At 42.3% G+C, this 27,515-nt stretch overlaps 1 protein-coding gene across 7 annotated transcripts in view; it reads right to left on the bottom strand.

Moving 5' to 3' along the window:
* AGAP1 (ArfGAP with GTPase domain, ankyrin repeat and PH domain 1) overlaps positions 1-27,515 on the bottom strand; it is a 757,099-nt gene that overhangs the window by 421,942 nt on the left and 307,642 nt on the right. The window lies entirely within an intron of this gene.

The raw sequence follows: 27,515 nt of genomic DNA, 5'->3' as shown, positions 1-27,515 counted from the left end.
CTGGGCTATATCATCCTTACATCAAGAAATAAAACTGCAGAGGATCCACATTTTTCCACAAGAGAAGCCCAGTTCTTGAAAGGAAACACAGAACATTATGAGAATGGTATTTCTGTTTACACAGTTAACAATTAGAAGGATGCTGTCAAACTACACACATGTTAGACAAAAACTACTATGATGGCTTCTAGGTAGCTACTTAGACATAGTAAATTATGAGCCACGAACTGTGCAACTTCCTAAACATAGGATTCTTAGACTAATCCGAGTAAGAGATAACATTATAATGAGGACAACTTAGTGGGACACCGGGACAAGTCTAGATCTTCAAAGCATTTTATGACTGAGGCACGAAGAAGAGATAGTCAGTGCTCGTGAACTCCACAGGATTTCTACGGCACAAAAGTTTTGCTGTGTGTCTTCTGGACAGTGGCTGATCAAATTAAGGCCACCTACAGCAAATCTAATCTGAAGCTCTGGCTGATTTCTCTTCCCTGGTGAGGGAGAGGCATTTAATGCTTCTTAGTGTTTTCCCCAGCTGACCCTGAAGAATAAATTAGTTCAGTGTTTCTGAGGTGACTGGGACAAATCTGAGATCAGATAATGAGGGCTGGTGAAACCCATAGGTAAGAGCCATTCTTCCTTGTTTACAAAAGTGAAAGCAGTCTTTTTCTCCCTAACTAGAGCACACAAGCCCTCAACATCTCAGTACTTAATGCCTTTCAATTAACCCACACATTAAACTCAGTCCAGATAACAGTATAAAGGCTGCGGTGTTTCATAGGTATCTGGCAAGACTAAACACTCCCACCTTTCCTTTTAAAAAGCATACGATCATTCATCATCATCAAAACGGACACTCCTTAACTTGACTCCCTGATTGAAAAGAATACTGTTGAATATAAATATCTACAATCCATAGGTAAACTACTAGCAGACTTAAAATGCACAATGCTACCTCAATCAAGTCAATGTTTTCTCAATCAAATCAAGGGTGACGGGGAGAGTCTTCACCCCTGGAATCAATTCTTACGAAGCAAATGATAATATTTGCTTCTTAATGTCTTCCTGATGATGACATTTTGAATGTAACTTTTGCCCAGGTTAAGTTTGGAAGTGTTCATTGTGGAGAATTGAATGTTCTTTCCAGATGACCAGAGAGTCCCTGAGGAAACCACCCTTTCATTTGTCAACATATCAGTTAGTTTGTAAGACTAGAACATAGCCTTCCTCTACCCTTATTCATTAAATCAAAGTCAGGGCCACCAGCAGAGTGATAGCAAACACAATTTTGCTGCTGTTTCCTTCCCTTAGAATGCACATGCATATACTATCAGAAATGCTGTGATTATCTCCTTTACGAAGCTGATTCAGACTTCTTCTCTAAAGCTGGGAAAGGATCTTTTAATTAATGCCTAGCCCTAGTTTTTCAAAATGAGTATGTGTGTTATAAAGAAATATATCTGGTCTGAGTTTAGTGTAACTTGAAATTTCTCCTAATCCCATTTATCTCTACTGTGGAATGAAAAATGCCAAAGCAGGCATCTTCTAAATAATGTTAGTGAAATTAATTCCTTAAAAAAAAAAAATCCAAAGCCACACACATACACCCCCCAAAAACACAAAAAACCCAAACTAGGCCAGCTACTGAATCTCCTTCATGAAGAAAAGTCATTGTCCTTTGCCTTACAAAAGAGACTCTCTCAATGCATTAAACCTCTAGTGTATTGTCAACACCCTGTCTTGATAGGTCAAGTTACACTTTCCAAATTAGGACCTCATGGAATAAGTGGAGACTGAAAACAAAATAATTGTGTACTTGGGTTTATATATTAACTGTTCAATCAAATGATGATGCCTTTGGAGTTCCAATCTGCATAAACTTTCTAATTTACTGGCTCTTTGGATGTGAAAAACTGGATAGTCACTTTGGTTTGATATGAATAGCCAGTACCAGCTGAAGATCATGGCCATTTTGGTAAAATCTGGGGAAATAAAGTATCACAACTGTTTTGTAAAAACAATTCCCTCTGCCTGAAACAATTTTCTGGGTGGGTATCATGAAGATACTTTTCTTTTGTCTTCATAAGGATATTTACAAGCATTTTTCAAAGCGACCAGAGGAATAAAAGAAAAATAAATTAGGTGACTTTGTTCAAAAGTCCATTTTTCCACATCCAAAGGGAAATGATAATTTCATAGCTTAGGTCAGTGGTGATTTCAGGCACATCAGCAAGTCAGGAAAATTTTTGAAAACCCAGAGTACAATTGCTCACAATAGCTCAGAACTCCCACAAACAATCTATTTACATTCCTGAAAATGCAAACATAACCTGTATGGACTTTTCAGTCTTCAAAGCTAAGGCAACTCCCTCCTCCCCATCATCCCAGAGGATTATTGTAGAGGAAAGGCAGGGTTAAGGCAAAGCAAAAGACCCTTCTTTGGCTTGTGATGCCTCAGGGTTTGGCTAATTAGTTCCTCCTGATCCAAACAATTTGGCCTTTGAGGAGAAGAAAAAAGGACTGGCTTTGGGACTCTCTTCAACATTCCCATTAGTTCCCAGAGCAAATCAACCAGGAGATGGGAGGGTAACAAAGTGAGGGAAGAAAGAAAAGGGGAGCAGGATTTGGATTCAGAATCAACAACTAGAATGATTAACTTTAAGTTTCTGCTCCTTTCCCCTGCTTTCCCTTGATGGGGAGGCTTTGACGGACACTGAACAAACCAAAGGGGTTCTGGGTAAGCCAATTCAGAAAGGAAAGTGAGTCGTCCTCATGGTCGCCTCACTGTTCTAGAGGGCCACATTTCCAGCTGACCTTTAAGATGGCCTATAAATTCAGTCTCCATGGTTTTGTGTTGCCTCCATTCCACTGAGAATGTGAACTCCATATGGGACACCCAATTATCTTATTTATACTCTAGTGCTTAGTACAGTCTTTAATACACAACAAGCACTTAACGAATACTACAATAGAAGTAGAATGCTAGAGTTTCGATGTTCCCTGTCACAGCACATTCAAGTTCATTCCTTCGTCTACATTGCCAAAAGATGGCAACAAAATTTGGTCAAGAGAAGGGAAAAATTGACAAAAACCATTTTCCAACTAGGTGTCTAAAATGTTTACACCTAAGTTCTCAACTACAGCTATTAGAAAACCCAAGGATTTGTATGACTAGACCCAAACCACTCTCTGTCTCTCTGGGACTAGATATCTGGTTATATATCATGAGAGGATCTGGATTTACAGCACTATCACAAAATAGATGTATGAAGAAAAATGAAAACTTTGTAACTGTGAATCTACCTAAAGGCTAAGGCAACTGGATCAAGAAGTGGGTAGAATTTTCAGTTATATTTTAGCTTTATTTTCAAAAAGAAAGCCATCTGAGAATCATCAATGCTGTAGAGAAATCATGGATACAGGGACTGATACTGATCAGATTGGCAAATCATTTTGAAATTGACTTGCAGTGACCACAGAAGGGGGTCACACATCAGTGAGATTTGAAACTAACTCTTCTAAGATGCAAGCAAGGAATCTAAATCTCCTATGTCCAAACGCTACTGCTTGATAACACAACTGAAGTAGAGCTATCCTGTATATGGGTTCCTAAGAAAGACTATCTGAAAGAACCTGGAGATAGGTTTCGCTTTGGGACTTAGAGTGAGGGGAAAATAAATCTTCGTCCCTGATCAGGTTGATTAGGCCTAAAAACTGGTTTCCTTCACAGAGATTCTGACTACAGAGATGAGTAAAATTATTTCTGTTTGTTTTGGTAAGATTTTAGTTTGTTTCTTTGAACCCACTCCCCCTTTTTTTTTTCAAATTTCATTTCTGACCATGTGTTTCATTTTGAAATTTTAGGATGAAGCAACAACTGATTGATCTGTTGTGAAATGTCTCAAGCTTGATATTTATTCCCACTCTCTTTGGGCTCAGGGAATTACCAGTGGGAGCAATTATCCAGAAGCCTTTGGGATGTTACTCAAGAAGCAAAAACCTGGCAGTGGCTGGTACTACACTGAAAATGGGTTGTGTGGTTTCTTTGAAGGCACATCATTTTTCATGTTCATGACTGTGCCCATGTGACATGTATCTCTAATTTCAGTAGTCCATCACTTGGTCAATCATATTTATTGAGCACTTACTGTATGAAGAGAACTGTATTAAGTGCTTGAGAGAGTACAACACAACAGAGTTGGCAGACATATTCCCTGCCTACAAGGAGTTTACAGTCTAGAGGATATTCGGAGCTTCTGATTCCTTCTTTGGACCCTCAATCTCTGAACTCTGGGCTTTACACATTTTCTGACATGCCTGCTTCCTGATTATCTGACGACTAGGTTTGCTTAAAAAGACACTTTAAAGTATCGAACACAAGATGCTTCCTTTTGGCACTGATCATTTTTGAGAAGCACCACAGTGAAGTGCAAGAAAAGTGCTCAGGTCACCCTAAACCCCTTCAGGCTAAAGAAACATATGACGCTGAAGCAGATATTTTTACATGTGAATCATTTATAAATAATGGATTGTAAACTAGAATGAAAATTACTTGCGGACAGGAATTGAGTCTACCAACTCTACTGTATTGCTTATGTACAGTGCTCTGCACACAGTATAATTGATTTACCGTACTTGTACCTTAATGAAGTTTTACTTTTACTAATAAATCACTCAATGCTATTTATTGAGCACTTACTGTGTGTAAAGTAACGTACTAACTACTTGGGATTGTACAGTACAATAGAGTTGGTAAACATGTTCCTTGTTCACATGGCGTTTACAGTCTTAGACCGGGAGATTATTTAGACAATCCTGGTAAAGTCAATCTCTGGGATCTTGGGTTGAGCAAGGGAAGAATTTATGTTAATATCTCTATACTCCATTACTTCTCCCATCTGTAATTTATTTTACTGTTTCCTCAACTAGACTGTAAGCCTCTTGTGGACAGGGATTGTGTCTACCAACTCTACTGCATGTTCTCTAGCGCTTAGAATAGCACTCCACACACTGTAAGTGCTCAATAAATATCACAGATTGACTGATAAAGAGGGTGGTAAGAATTCTGGAAACCAAAATGTAGGAGGCCAAACAGCTGTTGATAAAGGCAGGGCCAATATGGTCCTTTAAAACCTCCTCCACCTATTTTCCCAGATGAGATGTTTATTCTTTTACTACATGATTGACATTTATTGATCCCTTTGTGGTTATTTTTCCACCTCTCTCAGAGGTATTTTGTGAATTCTTCAACAGATGAAAAAACATCTTTTTTTTAAATACTATCTGTTCAGCGCTTAGTATGTGCCAGGCACTATACTAAGCACTGGATTAGATACAAGCTAATTACAAAATGCAAATACAAATACAGATACAAAAATTAAAATACTCCTTATGTTTCAATCCAAATCCTGTCCTCCCCTTGACTTTCCCAACACTGTACACAGCACCACCATCTTCCCTGTCTCATAAACCCATAACTTTGGCGTTATCCTTGACTCATCTCCCTCATTCAACCTACATATTCAATTTGTCATGAAAATCTGCCGTTTCCTCTCCATCCACACTTGTACCACATTGATCCACATACATATTCTAGCCCTCCTTGATTTGCATCAGTTTGCATCAGCCTCCTGTCTTTCCCCACTCTAATCCATACAGCACTCTGCTGTCTGGATCATTTTTCTACAAAAAGGTTCAAACCACGGTTCCCCACTCGTCAAGAACTTATAATGGATATCCATTCATTCATTCAATAGTATTTATTGAGTGCTTACTATGTGCAGAGCACTATACTAAGCACTTGGAATGTACAATTCGGCAACAGATAGAGACAATCCCTGCCCATTTACAGGCTTACAGACTAATCGGGGAAGACAAACAGACAAAAACAATAGCAATAAATAGAATCAAGGGGATGTACATCTCATTAACAAAATAAAAAGCGTAATAAAAATATATATAAATGAGCACAGTGTTGAGGGGAGGGGAAGGGAGAGGGGGAAGAGCAGAGGGAAAGGGGAGAAAGGGAGCTTAGCTGAGGAGAGGTGAAGGGCGGGGCAGAGAGGCAGCAGAGGGAGCAGAGGGAAAAGGGGAAGCTCAGTCTGGGAAGGCTTCTTAGAGTAGGAGAGCTCTCAGTAGGGCTTTGAAGAGGGGAAGAGAGTTAGTTTGGTGGAGGTGACGAGGGAGGGCATTCCAGGACCGCGGGAGGACGTGGGCCAGGGGTCAACAGCGGGATAGGGGAGAACGGGGGATGGTGAGGAGGCGGGCGGCAGAGGAGCGGAGCGTGCGGGGTGGGCGGTAGAAAGAGAGAAGGGAGGAGAGGTAGGAAGGGGCAAGGTGATGGAGAGCCTTGAAGCCTAGAGTGAGGAGTTTTTGTTTGGAGCGGAGGTCGATAGGCAACCACTGGAGTTGTTTAAGAAGGGGAGTGACATGCCCAGATCGTTTCTGCAGGAAGATGAGCCGGGCAGCGGAGTGAAGAATAGACCGGAGCGGGGCGAGAGAGGAGGAAGGGAGGTCAGAGAGAAGGCTGACACAGTAGTCTAGCCGGGATACAACGAGAGCCCGTAATAGTAAGGTAGCCGTTTGGGTGGAGAGGAAAGGGCGGATCTTGGCGATATTGTAGAGGTGAAACCGGCAGGTCTTGGTAACGGATAGGATGTGTGGGGTGAACGAGAGGGACGGGTCAAGGATGACACCGAGATTGCGGGCCTGCGGGACGGGAAGGATGGTCGTGCCATCCACGGTGATGGAGAAGTCTGGGAGCGGACCGGGCTTGGGAGGGAAGATGAGGAGCTCAGTCTTGCTCATGTTGAGTTTTAGGTGGCGGGCCGACATCCAGGTGGAGACGTCCCGGAGGCAGGAGGAGATGCGAGCCTGAACTATCCCTCCTCCCCCCTCCCTCTCCTTCCCCTCCTTCGAAGCCCATATCATTCGCCTCTACCACCCACTCCAGTTACTTGTCGCCGTCATCTACCGCCCTCCCGGTCCCACCTCCGACTTCTTCAACCACCTTGACCCCTTTCTCACCTTCCTTCTCTCCTTCTCTCTGCCCACTCTGATCCTTGGAGACTTCAACATCCATACGGATGTACCCGACGACTCCTCTGCCGCCCGCCTGCTATCCCTCCTCGACTCTGCCGACCTCCTCCTCCACCATACCGCGCCCACTCACCGACTCGGTCACACCCTCGATCTCGTCATCTCCTACCGCTGCACTATCTCCTCCCTCACCAACTCTGAAATCCCTCTCTCTGACCATAACCTTCTCACCTGCCTCATCTCTCACACTCCCTCCCCCTACAAATCTTCGCTACTGCCCCACAGAGACCTCCGCTCTCTCGATCCCATCCGTCTTTCCAATAGCATCTCGCCTCACCTTGCCGCCCTGTCCTCTCTTCCCACTCTCGACGATCAGGTCACCGCTCTCAACTCCACCCTCTCTACTCATCTCGACTCTCTCGCCCCCCTTTCCCTCCGCCGCTCTCGCTCCACTAACCCACAGCCCTGGATCACCTCCTCCGTCCGCCTCCTACGCTCCTATGCTCGAGCTGCTGAGCGCTGCTGGCGAAAGTCCAAGCACCAAGCCGACCTCACACACTTCAAATTTATCCTTTCCTGCCTTAACTCTGCCCTCTCCTCCGCCAGGCAAAGCTTCTTCTCCGCCCTCATCGACACCCATGCCCGTCACCCCTGCCGATTGTTCCAGACCTTTAACTCTCTCCTTAGGCCCCCTGTTCCTCCCCCTCCCCCATCTCTCACCCCCAATGATCTGGCCACCTATTTCCTCACGAAAATCAACACGATCAGGTCTGAGCTCCCCGAAGTCACCCCTCCGCCTCTCCCCTCCCCCCCCCAACAACCCCCTCCCCTACTTTCCCATCCTTCCCTGCAGTATCCTCAGAGGAGATCTCCTCCCTCCTCGCAAGTGCCACCCCCTCCACCTGCGCCTCGGACCCCATTCCCTCTCACCTTCTTAAAACCATCGCCCCTGCCCTCCTCCCTTCCTTAACTTCTATTTTTAACCACTCAATCTCCAAGGGCTCCTTCCCCTCTGCCTTCAAACATGCCCACGTCTCCCCCATCCTAAAAAAACCCACTCTTGACCCCACTTCCCCCTCCAGTTATCGTCCTATCTCCCTACTACCCTTCCTTTCCAAAATCCTAGAACGAGTCGTCTACAATCGATGCCTAGAATTCCTTAACTCCCATTCTCTCCTAGACCCCCTCCAATCTGGCTTCCGTCCCCTCCACTCTACCGAGACTGCTCTCTCTAAGGTCACCCATGACCTCCTTCTTGCCAAATCCAATGGCTCCTACTCCATTCTGATCCTCCTTGACCTCTCTGCTGCCTTTGACACTGTCGACCATCCCCTCCTCCTCCATACCTTATCTCACCTTGGCTTCACGGACTCTGTCCTCTCCTGGTTCTCCTCTTACCTCTCTGGCCGATCATTCTCGGTCTCCTACGCTGGAGCCTCCTCCCCCTCCCATCCTTTAACTGTTGGAGTTCCTCAAGGGTCAGTTCTTGGCCCTCTTCTGTTCTCCATTTACACTCACTCCCTCGGTGAACTCATCCGCTCTCACGGCTTTGACTACCATCTCTACGCAGATGACACGCAGATCTACATCTCCGCCCCTGTCCTCTCCCCCTCCCTTCAGGCTCGCATCTCCTCCTGCCTCCTGGACGTCTCCACCTGGATGTCGGCCCACCACCTAAAACTCAACTTGAGCAAGACTGAGCTCCTCATCTTCCCTCCCAAACCCGGTCCGCTCCCAGACTTCTCTATCACCGTGGATGGCACGACCATCCTTCCCGTCCCGCAGGCCCGCAATCTCGGTGTCATCCTTGACTCGTCCCTCTCGTTCACCCCACACATCCTATCCGTTACCAAGACCTGCCGGTTTCACCTCTACAATATCGCCAAGATCCGCCCTTTCCTCTCCACCCAAACGGCTACCTTACTATTACGGGCTCTCGTTATATCCCGGCTAGACTACTGTGTCAGCCTTCTCTCTGACCTCCCTTCCTCCTCTCTCGCCCCGCTCCAGTCTATTCTTCACTCCGCTGCCCGGCTCATCTTCCTGCAGAAACGATCTGGGCATGTCACTCCCCTTCTTAAACAACTCCAGTGGTTGCCTATCGACCTCCGCTCCAAACAAAAACTCCTCACTCTAGGCTTCAAGGCTCTCCATCACCTTGCCCCTTCCTACCTCTCCTCCCTTCTCTCTTTCTACCGCCCACCCCGCACGCTCCGCTCCTCTGCCGCCCACCTCCTCACCGTCCCTCGGTCTCGCCTATCCCGCCGTCGACCCCTGGGTCACGTCCTCCCACGGTCCTGGAACGCCCTCCCTCCTCACCTCCGCCAAACTGATTCTCTTTCCCTCTTCAAAACCTTACTTAAAAATCACCTCCTCCAAGAGGCGTTCCCAGACTGAGCTCCTCTTCCCCCTCTACTCCCTCTGCCATCCCCCCTTTACCTCTCCGCAGCTAAAGCCTCATTTTCCCCTTTTCCCTCTGCTCCTCCACCTCTCCCTTCCCATCCCCACAGCACTGTACTCGTCCGCTCAACTGTATATATTTTCGTTACCCTATTTATTTTGTTAATGAATTGTACATCGCCTTGATTCTATTTAGTTGCCATTGTTTTTACGAGATGTTCTTCCTCTTGACGCTGTTTAGTGCCATTGTTCTCGTCTGTCCGTCTCCCCCGATTAGACTGTAAGCCCGTCAAACGGCAGGGACTGTCTCTATCTGTTGCCGACTTGTTCATCCCAAGCGCTTAGTACAGTGCTCTGCACATAGTAAGTGCTCAATAAATACTATTGAATGAATGAATATCCTATCCACATAACAGACACTCAATTAATACTAAAGACACAGTGATAGGTGGACTGTGGTGCCATTATGGTATTGAGTTGCACAACACCTAGAGGGCCTTCGGAGAGATTATGCTATCTAAACTTCCATGTGGCCGAGATGTGGGCTTACTACCATATGTACCACACTTAATTTCTTGAGCAGTTTCATGTTTCTTGAGCAGTTTCATCTAGAGAAAGTCCTATTAAACATAAATTGATAAAGCAGAAAATTAAGGTCTCAGAACGGAGTCAGTCCTTCAGAATTGACATAGTTGCACCAGGTGGGGCATGAAGAGAGTGAATGCTAACAGGAAAACTAGCACCTGGTGACTGGTGCGTCAAAGTGTGAAAATGAAAGACAGGATTTAATAAAGCATGATCTCAGGAGAGAGGGCACAGTAATGAACTGCTGGAAGATAAAAATGAGGCAAATGGGCTATTTTAATGTGCAGCAATTAGGATAGGAACACAGGTTCTGGGAAGTTTGTGATAGCAAGAGACAGAAAAGAAAAATCAATCAATAGTATTTATTAAAAACCTACTGTGCACAGGGCATTGAATTAAGCAATTGGGAAAGTACAAGTGAGAACACAAACTCTGATTTTAAGGTGTCAAAACACTCTAATACAAATCTAATACAAATACAACTTTAGTACAATATAATAGGAGAGAGAGACACTTATTAATGTTAGGAGAGACAAATAATAGAAAAATGAATGTATTAAAAGGTAGTCTACCAACTCTATTGTACTCTCCCAAGTATGGTGCACTGAACAGAGTAAGTGCTCAGTCTGTACTCCTGATTTAAAGATTGATTAGAGTTCATAAATCGATTTGTACTTAAGTGCTATGGGCAGCTATGGGCACCTAAAGTGCTAAGGTAATAATGATTGGGAGGAGATGACCTGGGAAGCACAAGATGAATTGAGGAATGCCTCTTGGAGAGGTGGGTTTCAGGAAGGATAAAGTTCCCTCTAGACTGTAAGCTCGTTGTGGGCAGGGAATGTGTCTGTTTATTGCTATTGTTTTAGTGTATTCACCCAAACGCTTAGTACAGTGCTCTGCACACAGTAAGCACTCAATATATATAACTGACTGATGGACAAAGGTGGGAAAGCCTGGGATCTGGTGGATTTGGAGGGGGATGGAGTTCAGGATTGGGGAAAGACATAACTAGCCATAGGTGAGAACAAGAGACTGTTAGGCATTTCATTTAGGAAAAGTACTGAGTGCAGGCTAGGTAGGCTTGAAGCTCACCCATGGTCATACACCTAACATCATTATCACAGCTTGGACATTTCCATCTGTGAAGGAAGGTATTACTGAAATGGAATTGGATGCTTCAGTAACACTTGCTTATGTTAAACCTAATTAATTCATTCATTATCATTTATTGAGAGCTTACTGTGTGCAGAGCACTGTACTAAGTGCTTGGAATGTACAATTCAGCAACAGATAGATCCAATCCCTGCCCATGATGGACTCACAGCCTAAACGGGGGAGACAGACAGTAAAGCAAAACAGAACAAAACAAAAACAAGACATCATCAAGATAAATAGAATCAAGGAGATATACACCTCATGAACAAAATAAATAGGGTAATAAATGATATATATAAATGAGCACAGTGCTGAGGGGAGGGGAAGGGGGAGGAGCAGATGGTAAGGGGTACGGGAGGGAGAACAGAGGGAAAGGGGGGCTCGGTTTGGGAAGGCCTCTTGGAGGAGGTGAGCTCTCAGTAGGGCTTTGAAGAGGGGAAGAGAGGTTGGTGGACTAAGGAGGGAGGGCATTCCAGGACAGGTGTAGGATGTGGATCAGGGGTTAATGGCGGGATAGGCGTGAACGGGGGACGGTGAGGAGGTGAGCGGCAGAAGAGCAGAGTGTACGGGGTGGGTAGTAGAAAGAGAGAAGGGAGTTTTTCTAATACTGGAAAATATGCATATTCATGATTTTTTTTCAGGTTTATTCTTTTCCACCAATTATATTTTAACACGGTCAATTAGTCAGTATTAGAAAATTTGTACTTAGATGATAATACTAAAAAAAGAAGATAATTTAGTGTAGTGATTTAGTGCAATTGAATAACAACAGTAATTTAAAAAGCTAGGATCCTAAACCTAAATACATCAGAAATCTTTTGTGAAATTACTACAGGCCAGCCATTTGTCTGCCATAAATCAAAGTTAACCCAATTGAGAAGTTAAAGAGAAAGTTAGGATTTCATTTGATACGTTTACAACTGAATGCACAGTATCACCAGTTTTGTGGGAGTAGGTTTAACTAGCTAACTATATTAATAAAGTAACTTAGGAAATGGGAAAGAAAATCATATTCATTCAAATAGAATTTGGGGAAAAAATTACACTGCCTTTTTCAGATTAATAAATTTAACCTGATGGAATTTAAGCTTCGAGATAATTGAGGAAAGAATAACTTCTGCTTTTTAATGTGTTTTTTAACTCAAACCCAAAGCAAAACAAAGCAAAAACAATTCTGAAGGAGCTTCCTCCTCTCTAATGTCTTTTTGAAACTTATATACAACATGAGGAACTGAGAGTTTGACCAAAGAAAACGTTGTTCAACAGTCAATTTCCTTTATTGTCAACATCAGGCATATATTTTATATAAAATTAGCTTAATGACAAAATTCACTACAAGGCTTTTTAAATACTGCCAAATAATTTGTGGCAAAGCAATTATTTCTATATGGGCTTTAAGTTTGAACTTTGCACACATTAGGCTTTATTAAATACTATTTCCACAACTACTACTAGAATATCTCAAATATGGACCGCTAAATTCTAGAACTGAAAATGGAACATTATTAATTTTCTCTTTAAGGAGAAAAGCATATTGTATATCAAAAAACATTATTTACGGAATTCTTAAAAGATTTTACTTCAGAAGCCAGATGACCCTATTGGAATCCTTTACCAGGATGAATACTTCAAATCCCTCAACAAAAATAAAAATTTGCTTTAGAGTTTCCATTGTTGTACAATTGCCAATTTCCAGAAAAGAAGAACTTTTACAGTCATCAAAAAAATTCACTCATATAATATCACTAATACTGGTCTGATTTAAAAAAACACCACTTTGGGGTCAGAACAAATCAGTATCTATGAGATTTGTGCAGGAACAAATGATGAACATATAAGGAGAAGTCAAAAATAATTTGCATGCCCCTCTTCAAACCACAAACTGAAGTGCAAGAAGGAAAGATGACTATTTCTTCAGGTGTGTGAAAATATCCTTAACCAAAATTCAATTAAAAATATATAGGAGCATCTGAAAATAGGAGAAAAAGAGAGAGAATTGGAGTGGAGACTACATGTGATAGGCTAACACACTCACAGCAAAATCAAAAGAGTGCACAACAGGCACCAGAAAATGGGACAAGTGGTGCTTAGGCAGAACAGTTGCTCAAATACAGAAAAAGTGTAAAAAGAAACACCAGAGGAATAGTGGGGGGAGTGGTGGGGGCTTAGTGGGCCAAACAGCTGCAGACCTAAGAAAGTGGAAGCTACAGTCCAGAGAAAAGGGAGACTGGAGGAAGGGAGAGGGAAAGAGAGAGACACACACAGATAGAGCCCATTGACAAAACAGGGAACCAGTGGAGACAAACACGCTACATAGAAGGGAGAAAGGGAAAAATAAATCAAACAATCTAGGGTTTTTATTGAATGCCTACTATATCCTAAGTACTTTGGAGTGTACAATACAATGGATTTGGTAGACACGATCCCTGGCCACAAAGAGCTTACAAGCTAGTGAGGGTAAAGGCAAAGGAAAAAAAACAAAAAGAGGACCTACTAAACCCCTTTAGTTAAAAATAATTTGTGACCTGACACAACCTAAATTAGCCTGTTTGGTGTTTTGCTCATGACATATACATTTGGAGTTGTCTCCACCTGACTTTGTAAGCATTTTCACGAAAACCAAACTGAGCAATAATGAAAAAGTAAGTCTTGATGATTGTCTGGAAGACTGGGGAATAATTCACCTCCAGGAAAAAGAATGACTAACCTTCTTCTAGGACAGATGTGTTAACTAAAGGTGACATCAGAAGGTAACAGACCTCAACAAAGGCAGTCTAAACTAGAGATCATATTGGCTATATATTACTCTTATGTTTCCATAATTTTGGGATATTTAGGGAATCCTGAGGGGATTACCAAGGGGAAAAAAGTTCATATAAAGATTTGATGACAGTTGCCTTCTAAGGAAATTTAATTATAAATACAAAGAAAACAAACAAAAATAACCCTTGTCTGCTCCCCCCATCCCTTCCCTGACATTCCCATCAGTGCATACAGCATCACCATCCTCCCTCTCTCACAAGTTCATAACCTTGGTGGTGTTCTTGACTCATCTCTCTCATTCCAACCAAATAGTAAATTTGTCACCAAATGTGTCAGTTCAACCTTCACAACATCGCTAAAACTCACCCTTACCTCTCCATCTAAACTATGTTGATCCGATCACTTATCCTATCCTACCTTGATTACTGCATCAGCCTCCTTTCCGATAGCCTTGCCTCCTGTCTCTCCCCACAGTTGAGTCCATACTTCACTCTCCAGCCCAAATAATTTTTCTACAAAAATATTCAGTCCATGCTTTCCACACTCCTCAAGAACCTCAAATAATTGCTCAGCCACATCCGCATCGAACACAAATGCCTTACCATTGGCTCTTTAAAGCACAAAACCACTTTTCCCCTTCCTATTTTAACTCCCTGATTTCTTGCTACAGCCCATCCCACACATTTCACTCCTCTAATGCCAACCTACTCACTGCATCTTGATCTCGTTTAAATGCCAAACCCTCACCCTCATCCTTCCTTTGGCCCAGAATGTCCTCCCTCTTCATATGCAACAGAAATCATTCTCTTCACCTTGAAAGCCTTATTAAAAGCACATCTCCTCCAAAAGGATTCCTCCTCCAATTAAGCCGTCACTTCCACTTCTTCCACTCCCTTCTGCATCTCCTTTGCACCTGGATTCACATTATTTGTTCATCCTTCTCTCACCCGCACAGCACTTATGTACATATGCCTAATTCATTTATTTATTTCTACTGTCTCCCCCTTAGATTTTAAGCCTGTTGTGGGCAGGGAACATGTCTAGCAACTCTATTATAGTGTACTCTCCCAAGTGCTTAATCCAGTGCTCTGCATACAGTAAGTGTTCAATAAATTCATTGATCGATTGACTGAAAACGCTTTTCACTGGGTACTACCAAAACTAAATTCTTTTCGGTATTATTAGAAATCTCAGGCAAGTGCAAAATGGGAAGATTATCAAGAGTCAGAGTTCAAATGTTTCTCAGGAATGCAGTTAATAATAATGATGGCATTTGTTAGGAGCTTACTATGTGCCAAACACTGTTCTAAGCACTGGAGTAGATACAAGGTAATCAGGTTGTCCCACATGGGTCTCATACTCTTTCTTCCAGATGAGGTAACTGAGGCACAGAGCAGTGAAGTGACTTGCTCTACGTCACACAGCAGACAAGTGGCAGCACAGGGGTTAGGACCCATGTCCTCTGTCTCCCAAGACCGTGCCCTTGCCACTAGGTCATGCCCAGCAATTACAAACATCTAAGAACAAAATAACATTACAAAGATGTTAAGCTAAGAGGCACTGTAAATATGGAGTAATAGTAGTGGTAATAGTGTTTTCTAAGCACCTACAGTCTGCTAACATTACAAAGATGTTAAGCTAAGAGGCACTGTACATATGGAGTAATAGTAGTGGTAATAGTGTTTTCTAAGCACCTACAGTCTGCCAAGCACTGTACAAAGTACTATTAAGTACTTCCACTAAGTTCTGAGGAAAACCCTTCACTCCCACTTCCCCACTATGAAATGTGAAAACAGATCTACTTTTGAGTATTTGAATACGCAAACCAATTAGAATATAGTGGTGAAGTCCAGGAATAGAGTTCAGTGTTCTTTTCCAGGCACAATGCCTACAGCAAAGTTTATTTAAGAGATAAGTTGTTAGGGTCAGATGAAAAAGGGAGGCTAGAAACTCTGAATGCCATGCAAAACTGAAAAACTTCCCATGATAACAACATTCTGGCATTGAAGATGTGAGAATATGTGGGAAACCATTCCCCATGAAAGACAAAAACGTCAAAAACAATCTTGGTCTTCTGAGAAATGAGTGCCATCAAAGGCAAAGTTATTGTGGGATGGAAAATAAACCTAACAGGGGTGGGCTGAAATGGAAATATTACTGTTGTAAAGAATAGCTCTCCTAACACTGACTACTCCAAATACTAATATATCTACTCGAAGAGAGTGACTAGCCCAGTGCCTTATGTTTAGCATTTCTTTTTCTTTCTCTGAGCAAAAGACTATTTCAAAATAAAATATTTAATTATAAAACGTGCTGGAGAAGAAGCATGGCCTAGTGGAAAGAGCATGGGCTTGAGAATCAGAGGACATGGATCCACCACTTGTCTGTTGTGAGACCTTGGGCAAGTCGCTTAACTTCTCTGTGCTTCAGTATCCTTATCTGTAAAAATGGGGATTACATCTGATTCCCTGCTACATAGGCTGTGAGATCCATGTGGGACAGGGACGATACCCAACCGATAACCTTGTTTTTACCCCAGTGGTTGAAAGGTACTTAGAATACAGTAAGCACAATGATAATATTAACAATTGTTATTATCAGTTATATTTCTCAATTTTGACATATTTATACATAAAAGGAAACTAAAAGAAAAAGTTCAAACTATTACTTATACTAAAATGGACAAGGTCAAGGTGAGAGAGAAGAGCTACTCATATGTTTCCTTTCAGAGGTGTTGCTGAATTAAGACATCCCTCCACTCGATGTTCTGTGGGATTTCAATGTATTTCTGCCTTGCATAAAGGGCAGGGGAAAGCAAACTTCTGACAACACAATCTACCAATTAATCAATGGTATTACTGAGCACTTGTTGCGTGAAGAGCACTGTGCTAAATTTTTGGGAGAGTGGGTAAATACATTCTCTTCGCATAAGGAACCAGGGTACTTGTCAAGCACTTACTTGGTTCCAAGCACTATGCTCAGTACTGGAATAGACACAATACAATCAGATCAGGTACAGACTGTTCCACAGGAGACTCGCATTAAAAAACTTACAAGATCCCTTCCTGGAATGAAAGTGGCCTTAAAAATACTAAATTTCTCAATGAGGACATAATCACATACTTTAAGGGACAAACCTCTGGCCAAGAGAAATGGGACTTGATTTTCACCTGGCCAAAATGCCATTAATTCACTTCTTTCAGCTTTACCAAGAGTGTAGTTATTCACAGTATTTTATTGCAGTCCCTCTAGACTGTAAGCTCACCGTGGGCAGAGTACGTGTCTACCAACTCTGTTATATTGTATTCACCCCAGCACTTAGTACTCTCCACATAGTAAGCCCTCAATAAATACCACTGATTAATTGTAGTCCATATCTTTTTCGACTTGGCATAAAAAACTGTGGCTTTGCTAAAATTTTAGTTGATCTACATGAAAGAGAAATGAAACTTCAAGAACAACCATTTTTATTTCCTTAACTGTTGAATGGTAGTTTCTAAAATATAGGAAGTGAAACATTTTCCTTTCTTTCCCTTTCAGGAATGTAAAGTTCAGGGTCTTGCCATGCCAAAAATTGATCTATATTTCCATGCAATTGTAATGATCCCTAGGTAATATCTCTACTCTGATGACACTGCAAATTTTGCAACACAAATTTAAACTTTAGAAAATCCTATTACAAATCTAGGTGGCAATTTCTGTTATCTCTGCTGTTCAGCCTGGAAAAGAGGAGGCACAAGTAGATTTAAAAATCTGTCAAAAGCCACACTGCTCTGCATTTTGCAGAAAAGAGAACAACATCTAGTCCTTCATTCTAACCAACTGCATGGGCACATTCTCATTTCCTTGGGCAAAGTGAAAGATTGTAGTATGTTAAAAAGAATGAATGCATAACAATACCTCCTAAGTATTCGCAGTCACGCTACTAGTATTACTAATAAAAACTGTGATATTGGTTAAGCGCTAATAATGTTGGTATTTGTTAAGCGCTTACTATGTGCAGAGCACTGTTCTAAGCGCTGGGGAAGACACAAGGGAATCAGGTTGTCCCACATAGGACTCACAGTCTTAATCCCCATTTTACAGATGAGGTAACTGAGGCACAGAGAAGTTAAGTGACTTGCCCACAGTCACACAGCTGACAAGTGGCAGAGCTGGGATTCGAACCCATGATCTCTGACTCCAAAGCCCATGCTCTTTCCACTGAGCCATGCTGCTTCTGATTACATGACAAGCACTGCACTAAGCGGTGGGGTAGATATAAGATAATCAGGTCACCCATGAAGTTCACAGCAAAGGAGGTGAGAAAACAGGTATTTTAACTCCATTTTGCAGATACGGAAACAGGGACAGGAAAGTTAAGTGCCATGCCAGGGCCAACTGATGTCTGTTTATTTTTATTGATGTCTTCCCCGGCTAAACTGTGAGCTCACTGTGGGCAGGGATTGTCACTGTTTATTGTTGTACTGTACCTTCCCAAGTGCTTAGTACAGTGCTCTGTACACAGTAAGTGCTTAATAAATATGACTGAATAAATGAATGAAATTAGAGCCAAAATTAGAATCTAGTCTCCTGAATCCCAGACCCATGCTCTTTTCATTAGGCCACACGGTTTCTAACACTTTTCGGTTATATAGTATCTTCCTTTCAGGAATTTAAGTGAACTTGGAGACAAAATTTTCAAAACTTGTCGAACAGGATGGAAAGGACCATAAGGACAGATTATTATCATCATTTTAATGAATCAATAAATGGTATTTGTTGAGTGCTAAGACAACAACATAAATCAGTAATTTACAATATATATATAATTTAAAATAGGGAAATAAGTGATTTGGAGCTGAGGGTGGGGTGAATAACAAATGCCCAAAGACCACAAATGCAAGTGCACAGTAGATGCAGAAGGGAGAAGGAGCTGGGGAAAAGAGAGTTTAACTGGGGAAGGCCAGATGTGAAATTAATGATGCTTTAAAGGTAGAGAGAGTGGAGGTCTAGCATATATGGAGGAGGGAAATCCAGGCTAGGGGAAGGATGTGAGAAAGGGGTCACTGGTAAATTAGATAAGATCGTGTCACAGTAAGCAAACTGGCCCTAGAGGGGGGAAAGTGAGCAGGCTGGGCTGTTAATAGGAGATCACTAAGGACAGATAGGAGGGGCAAGCTGATTGAATGCTTTAAACCCAATGGGTAGGATTTTCTGTTTGATAAAGAAAATAGGCTGGCTTTTCTTGTTTTAGATCACAGAGTCTAACAGTAAGAGAACAATCACCTGTCTTCTGTGCGATGCGACACTTCAACTAAGGTGAAATGCATGGTTCATGGGCCCCTTGGATTTTCTGGATACAATCTTCTCATTTGTAGTGGGAAAACAAAGATGGTACAAGTGGGAAAACCTCAGGTCACCCTGGAGGATATTCCATTAATCAATGGAGGGCTTTCTGCTAATATGTTAAATCGGGAGGTAGTGTGGCCTAGTAGTTCAGTAATGGGCCTGGGAGTCAGAAAGACATGGGTTCTAATCTCAGCTTTGTCGCTTGTCTGCTCTGTGACCTTGGACAAGTCACTTCACTTCTCTGTGCCTTGGTTACCTTATTTATAAAATGGGGATTAAGACTGTGAGCACACTATGGGGCAGGGACTATGTCCAGCCCAATTACCTTCTTATTTACCCCTGGGCTTAGTATAGTGCCTGGCACATGGTTCACGTTTAACAAACACCACAATTATTATTAATTACAGATTCGGAAACTCTTGAAGATAGAGAGGACACTAAGGATTCAGCCAAATGGCAGGAAACACATTCCTGACCTTTCCCAGTCTCTCTCCCAACCTCCCACCCCCTCAGCACTCTCCAAGTTAGCAAACACAAGTGCTCACAGGGCTCGAGAACCCATTGAAATATCATGCAAAGTTTTAGGGGATATTAAAAAGGATAAGAAAGAAGACAGAAAAGAGAAAATGGAAAACCTGTGAAGCTGAATCTGAAGGGAGTGGCAATAATTTAGGTTTTTTTTCTTCGTAAGCATGAACTTCCCCAAGTCCCATCCTTGCCTGCTTGATGTTCTGACACTCTCACATCCTCTTTCTGCTTCTCCAGCTGCAGGCTCAGAAGGGAGTCTCCTGCCTGCATTCAAAATCTACCCTGCCCACCTCTATCCTGGGACCACCCCCTCTTACCTTTTAAAAAAACTTCTGCTCCCATTTTCTTCCCCTCCCTTTTTTAACTCTCTCTCTCTCTCTCTCTCTCTCTCTCTCTCTCCCCACTGGCTCTTTTCCTCATGACTTAAAAGTCCTTTTCAGAGTGAAAAGTACTTCTCTGGATCCCACTGCCCCCTCACATTCTTCTTCAAATGTCATCAAGTGGCTTCCGACCCATAGCTACTCCATAAACACACCCTCTTCAGAACATCCTATCTTCTGTCAAAGTCGATCTGGTATGTGTATCCATAGTGCCCCCACTCTGCCGTTTCTATTTCTGGCCACACCCCTCAAATGGGTAGATTTACCCACACTGACTTTACTTCCTCTCCAACTCTTTTCTTAACCCACTACAACCAGGTTTTTGCCCTTGAGGCGACTCCTCCAAAAGTTACCAACTGCTCTTCATAGCTAAGCCTAATAGTCTCTACTTTGTCCTACTCCTCCTTCATCTCTCCTTTGCCTTCCACAGCATTACTCACTCCCTTCTCCTATTATCCCTCTTATCTCGGTTTTGCAACAGAGTACCTACCCGGCTCTCCCCCTTCCTCTCTGAATGGTCCTTTTCAGTTTCATTCACTGGCTCTTCCTCAAAATCTCATCTCCCCCACTGTCAATGTCCCTCACATTTCTGTTCTGTCTCCCCTGGTTTTCTCACTCTAGACTGACCCACTGGGCAAAGTGTCATCCACTCATATGACTTCGGCTCTATGCGGATGGTCTCTGAAACTATCTCACTAGCAGTACGGTGGAATACGCTGCAACTCTACATGGCCTAGTGGTCTGAGCATGGAACTAGGAGTCAGAAGGACTTGGGTTCTAATTCTAGCTTTGCCACTTGTCTGCTTTGTGAACTTGGGCAAGTCACTTCACTTCTCAGTGCCTCAGTTACTTCATTTGTAAAATGGGGATTAAGGCTGTGAGTCCCATGTGGGACAGGAACTGTGTCCAATCTGCGTAACTTGTATCTAGCCCAGTGCTTAGAACAGTTCCTGATACATAGTAAGTGCTTAACAAATACCATCGTCATTCTTATTAGTAATAAGAATTGTTATATTTTAGATTATAATATGATTATATTATTATTAATTGGACTGTGTCCAACACAAATGTTGGTATTCACCCCAGTGCCTAATATAGTGTCTGGCACATATCAAGGGCTCAAATACCACAATTAGAACCATTGTGGTTATGAGAATTATTTAGCTCCTGGCCCCACTGCTAGCAGGTGGAGTTGCAAGCAGGGCTCCTCTTTTTTTTTGGGGGGGGGGGCGTGGGTGGGAGCCAGGCTCTTGTTGGGGGCCAGGTCAAGAACAGATTAAGCTTGTTCTGGGAAGGGAACATGTCTGCTAATTCTGTTATATTGTCCTTTCCCAAGTGCTTAGTACAGTACTCTGCACATAGTAAGTGCTCAATAAACACCATTGATTGATCCACAGAACCTCCCTTCGGAGATGCCTCCGGAAGCGAGCACCAGTCAGGATGGGGGTTGTGGAGAGTTGAAGGCAATGTAGCTCAAAGTACAGAGTCCCACCAGCCCCATAGCACTAATATCTATAGCTGTAATTTATTTGTTTATATTAATGTCTGTCTCCAATCTAGACTGAAAGCTAGTTGTGGGCAGGGAACTTGTCTGTTTATTGTTGTACTGTGCTCTCCCACTTAGTACAGTGCTCTGCACACAATAAGCATTCAATAAATACAAATGAATGACTGAATGACATGGAGCAACTTCCCAGCAAGGGCCAGTCTAGCTAGCACATCTTCTCAGCTGCCACCTCCCCATCCATCCAGGTAAACTTTCCTGCCCTCTTCCCTCTACCCTGGTTTCTCACATTAAAAATTGAAGGCTCCCTGCTCACTTCCTTCCTCCTAATGCCTCACCATCACCACCGAGGTGTTCCACGGAAGAGGATGGATACCTCGGAGACCATATCCCCATTGTAATGTACTTTGGGTAGGGAAGAGAAGGGGGGAAATGAGGATTTATGACTCCTGCTCAATATGGAGAGGTTTTGGTGGGAAGCACCTCTGACCTCCCCATTACATCATCACATTACACTGTGTCCCCGGAGTCACATGTGTGACATCATACGTATACCAGTAAGAAATCTTTTCAAGTTTCAGTCCTGTTCTCCAAACCCCAACCTCTCTTCAGCTAAATAATCACATATTTCCCCTTGTTTCAAGACTAGCTTCACATGAATTTTCTACCAGAAACTTCACTTGAAGATGTCTGAAATGCAACTCCTCACCTTTGCTCTTTTACACACTCCACCTGCTAACTTCCCCAACCCTGTTGACAATACCACTAACCTCCCTGGGGTGTGGGTTTTTTTTTTTTGTACTTTTTTAATAGTATTTTCTCAGGTGGCAGAACCGGGATCAGAACCCAGGTGTTCTGACTCCCAGGCCCATGCTCTTTCCCTTGGGCTACTCTGCGTGTCCCTGTTGCAGAAGCCTGGAACTCTGGTGCCATTTTTTGGCTCTTCTCTATCTTTTAACCCTCACATTCCTCCTGCAGCTATATCCTGCTGGCTCTTTATCCACAACATTTTTCAGATCCAAACAGACTCCTAGCAGGTTCAAGTTCTCACCTCTCTGGATTATATTACAGAATTAGTCTCTTCATTGGTCTGCCTCCGTCTCCTACTTCTTCCTACTTCTTCCCTCTTCAATCTATACTACACTCTGCAGCACAGCCCAGCTTCCTATGCATGTAAACTTGTTGTGGGAAGGGAATATGTCTGTTTATTGTTGTACTTTACCTCCCCAAGCACTTAGTACTGTGCTCTGCACACAGTAAGTACTCAGTAAATACAACTGAATGAATTTAGACCTGTTCCTTCTGAACACTTGATTGTCACCTCACCCTCAGCCCCATAGCACTTATATACGTATCTCTAAATCATTTTAAGTCTGTCTCCCCATCTAGACTGTAAAGTCCCTTGTGGGCAGGGAATGTCTCTACCAATCTTTTGTATGGTACTCTCTCAAGCATTTAAAACAGTGCTCTGCACAGCATAAGCACTCAAGCTCATTGTGGGGAGGGAACATCTACCAACTCTTTTGTATCGTATTCTCCCAGTGCTTAGTACAGTGCTCCACACACAGTAAGTGCTCAATAAATATAACTGATTGATTGAAATATCATTGATTCCTATAATTTCACTCTGCTCACACCTCTCCCCTCCTCAAAGACCTCCAACAGCTACTCATTTTCTTCTGCATGAAGTAAAAACTCCTGACTCTTGGTTTCAGATCTCTCATCTATCTGTCCCCTTCACTCTACTCCCCAGACTACATTCTAGACTATCTAAATGAATGTTTTCACTGATCTTGGCTCTCATCTCCCCTGCCTCTGCTCACTTATTCATGCCTAAATCCCTTCCTGGAGATGCCTCCTCCTCCAAATCTCTCAAAACCACAGCTCTCCCCTTCTTCTAAACCCTCCTGAAATCCAATCTCCCCCAGAAGGCATTCTGTAATTAATCTCATCTCTCTATATTACATCATCCCAATTATTTCCTCTGTACTTTATGTACACACATTCACCTAAAGCACTTAAGTACATAGTGATTTGAATATTCCTCTGGTTAAGCACTTCTTTATTCTCATCCATTTTTTCATTATGTTTTTCCTAAATCATTATATGCCTGCCTCTTCTGAGAGTCTGTATGCTCCCCGAGGGCAGGGAGGATGCCTTCTTACTTCTATTATATTCTCTTATACCTCTTGTACAGTGGTATCTATAATTTATTTATATTAATGTCTGTCTCCCACTCTAGACTATAAGCTTGGTGTGGGCAGAGAAAGTGTCTGTTATATTGTTACAGTGTACTCTCTCAAGCACTTAGTACAGTGCTCTGCAGACTGTAAGCACTCAATAAATATAACTGACTGACTGGTCTTCACAGAGTGATTAATTAGTTTATAACCATATTTCAATTTGGGGTTTGGGCAAGAATGTCTTTTTACTGTTGGTACTTACATTTTTACTGTTTCCAACACCTCTTCAGGTGAATTTAATAATTATTTTTCAAAGCATCAACATTCAGACTTTGTGTAGACTGCAATTTCTTTGAAGTCAGGGATAAGGTCTACTAACTGATAATAATAATAATAATTGTATTTGTTAAGCGCTTATTATGTGCCAAGCATAATAATAATGATAATGTTGGTATTTGTTGAGCGCTTACTATGTGCAGAGCACTGTTCTAAGCGCTGGGGTAGATACAGGGTAATCAGGTTGTCCCACGTGAGGCTCACAGTTAATCCCCATTTTACAGATGAGGTAACTGAGGCACAGAGAAGTTAAGCATGTAGTAAGCACTGGGTAGATACCAGATAATCAGGTCCCACATGAGGGTGTCAGGCAGATAAAATGTGGCAGATTACTGAAGAAGTAAATTCTGAAGTTAAATGCTCTAGGGACCTGGAGCAATAGCTGACGTTCTTGTTCCATGTAGGCTGAGTCGTCTTTGTATGGAATTGACTCTGAAATTTTATATTTCTTTCCAAGTTGTTTAAATAGTGTGCCCTAGTGAAAACAGCAAGGACCTGGAAGTCACAGGATATGGGTTCAAATACCAGCTCTGCACTTGTCTACTACAGAATCTTGGACAAGTCACTTAACTTCTGGGCTTCAATTTCTTCATCTGTATAATGGACTTTTTACAGGTGGTGAAGTGGACTTTTTACAGGACCAGCATGGCGAAGTGGAAACAGCACAGGCCAGGAAGTCAGAAGGTCATGGGTTCATTTCCTGCTACAGCCATTTGTCTACTGGTCACCTTGGGCAAATCACTTCTCTGGGCTTCAGTAACCTTATCTGTAAAATGGGGATTGAGACTGTGAACCCCATACGGGACAGGGACCATGCCCAACCCAATTAGCTAGTATCTGCCCCAGTGCTTAGTACAGTGCCTCACACATAGAAAGCACTTAACAAATACCATAATTATTATTTAAATCCTACTCTCTTCTAATTAGACTGTGAGACCCCATATGGGACAAGGAAATGTGCCCAATCCAGTTATCTTGTATCTACTCCAGCTCTTAATACTCTGAGTGACTGGTAAACAATAAGCTATTAACAAGTGCCATAATTATTATTAATAGTAACAGCAACCCAAGGATGATTTCACACCAAAGGTGAAATATGCTTGGAAATCAATTGATTTTTCTAAGACATGCTCTTATATGAAGTAAATTATACTTTGTTTAAGGGGCAGGCCATATTTTGCACTGCTTGAATCAAACTATGAGGTCCTGTGGATAATGCTACGGCTTCAGGAAAATACAATATGAAGAAATCCATGATCTACTATTAATAAGCTAAGTCAGTTTGTTTCTCAAGGTCCACAGTGACCTCTGGTGTATTGTGATAGTGAACTCAAATTAACCCAACCACTTTGGGGCAATAACTTTTAGGCTAGATCTGAAATCCAGGCATAGGAAACAGCTGTGGGTTTTCCTGGAGTTGTTTTTGTTTGGGTTAGTGTAAAGTTGTATGAGCTAGTCATAATGACTGCTATCTGTCAATATCAATAGAGCATTTTGTTTTTTGTTTAGGTTACTGTAAAGTTGTGTACACTGGTCATAATGCCTGCTGGTATTTGCCAATGTCAATACTGAATTTTGTTTTTTGTTTGAGTTAGTTTAATGATGTGTACACTAGTCATAATGACTGTTTACATTTGTCATATCAATACTGCATTAGCTGCCAGATTACACTGCATTTAGGGAACAATTCTTTGGGACAGGTTTATACTATCAACCCATATGTTGAGAGGTATAGAACCTTGCCAACTCCCCAGGGCCATCAATTGGCTCTGTCAGGTCATCAGCCTGGGTCACTCATTGAGTGACGGAGAACCAGCTCCAGACAATGGTGTCCCTCGTTTCATTGGAACTTGGGAACAGAACTTTAGTACTGTACTGTCCCAAGTGCTTAGTGCAGTTCTCTGCACACAGTAAGTGCTCAATGATACCACTGATTGACTGATCTAAGTACAAAAGAAAACTTCAGTCAAGTGAGAGGAATCCAGAAACTCAGAACAAAAAGAGAACATTTTTGCTCTGCAAATAAATCCCCTAAATACTACTTCGTTTTCCAAATAAAACCTGGGATGGCACAAGGTGAATATCTTGACCAAGCACAACACACAAGAAAAAGGGATAGGAAGTAATTGACTTTCCAAGAGCAATTTAAGTGCACAGTACACAATTATAAAGGAATACAGAAAAAACACTAAGATCTTCCTACTTAGAGCAAAAATGGAATGGTATCTTTAGCTAAGTACATCCTTGCTGTAACCGAGAAACAATATTGAGCTCCAGTTTATTTTCTTTGTTACTCCTCAGGAGAAAATGAGGCATCAGTGCTGACTCTTTAACTATAGTGTTTGGTGACGGACCCATCAAAATTACTACCAGCAAAGAACTATAAAATACCTACGATACAGAAAACAGAAAAGCAGCATGGTCTAGTGCATAGGTCTGGGAGTCAGAAGGACATGATCTCTAATCCTGGATCTGCCCTTGTCTGCTGTGTGACTTTGTGCAAGTAACTTCACTTCTCTGTGCATCAGTCAATAGAATTTATTGAGCACTTACTGTATGCACAGCACTGTACTAAGCGTTTGGGAGAGTTACCTCTTCTGTTAAATGAGCTTCAAGATTATGGGCCTCATGAGAGACATTGACTGTGCCCAATCTGATGCTTGTATCTACCCCAGCACTTAGTCCAGTGTCTGGCACATAATAAGAACTTAGCATATATCATAAAAGGGGTGGGGGAGGATTCCGGCTGCCTTGGATAGTTTTTTCCAGTTCTGAAAGCTACTCATTAAGGAAAGGAGAAATGTAATTCCTAGTTAAGCCCATTTTCCAAGGGAAAAATAATTTCTTTGCTCCATTTTAGCTGGAGTAGTGAAGGTCACATTGAATCTAATCTAATCTATTTGCAGCTCTTATATATTGGCTGTGGTTTAAACACATGCTGAGGGAGGAGCTGTCTCATGTCTCTCCTGCCTTTACTGTGGGAAAAAAAAAAAGGCAGATAGCCCCAACAAGTCCTCTGAATTTAATTGGTTTCCTATTGGTTTCATGTTGGCAAAGCATCTGTGCATGCCTGCCTGCCCAGGGATCCCCCACACCTTCCCATCCTGCTCTTCCCTTATACCTCACTGGCAGTGTAAAAGCCATTTTACCTCAGCATACAAGAGACAGGGGATGGAAATGAAGGAATTCAAACCCACTATCCAAAAACATTTATTTTGTTGCCATCAAGGACAAATTCATGGGAATTTGCTAATTTCACAGAAAAACACATCCAGCAATAATAGTTAAAATCTTTACTTCACAATCATT

This window comes from Ornithorhynchus anatinus, chromosome 7, assembly GCF_004115215.2.
Source record: "Ornithorhynchus anatinus isolate Pmale09 chromosome 7, mOrnAna1.pri.v4, whole genome shotgun sequence".
In the NCBI taxonomy this organism is placed as follows: Eukaryota; Metazoa; Chordata; class Mammalia; order Monotremata; family Ornithorhynchidae; genus Ornithorhynchus; species Ornithorhynchus anatinus.
The sequence above is the reverse complement of the archived record's forward strand: the minus strand, read 5'-3'. Positions and strand labels throughout refer to the sequence as shown.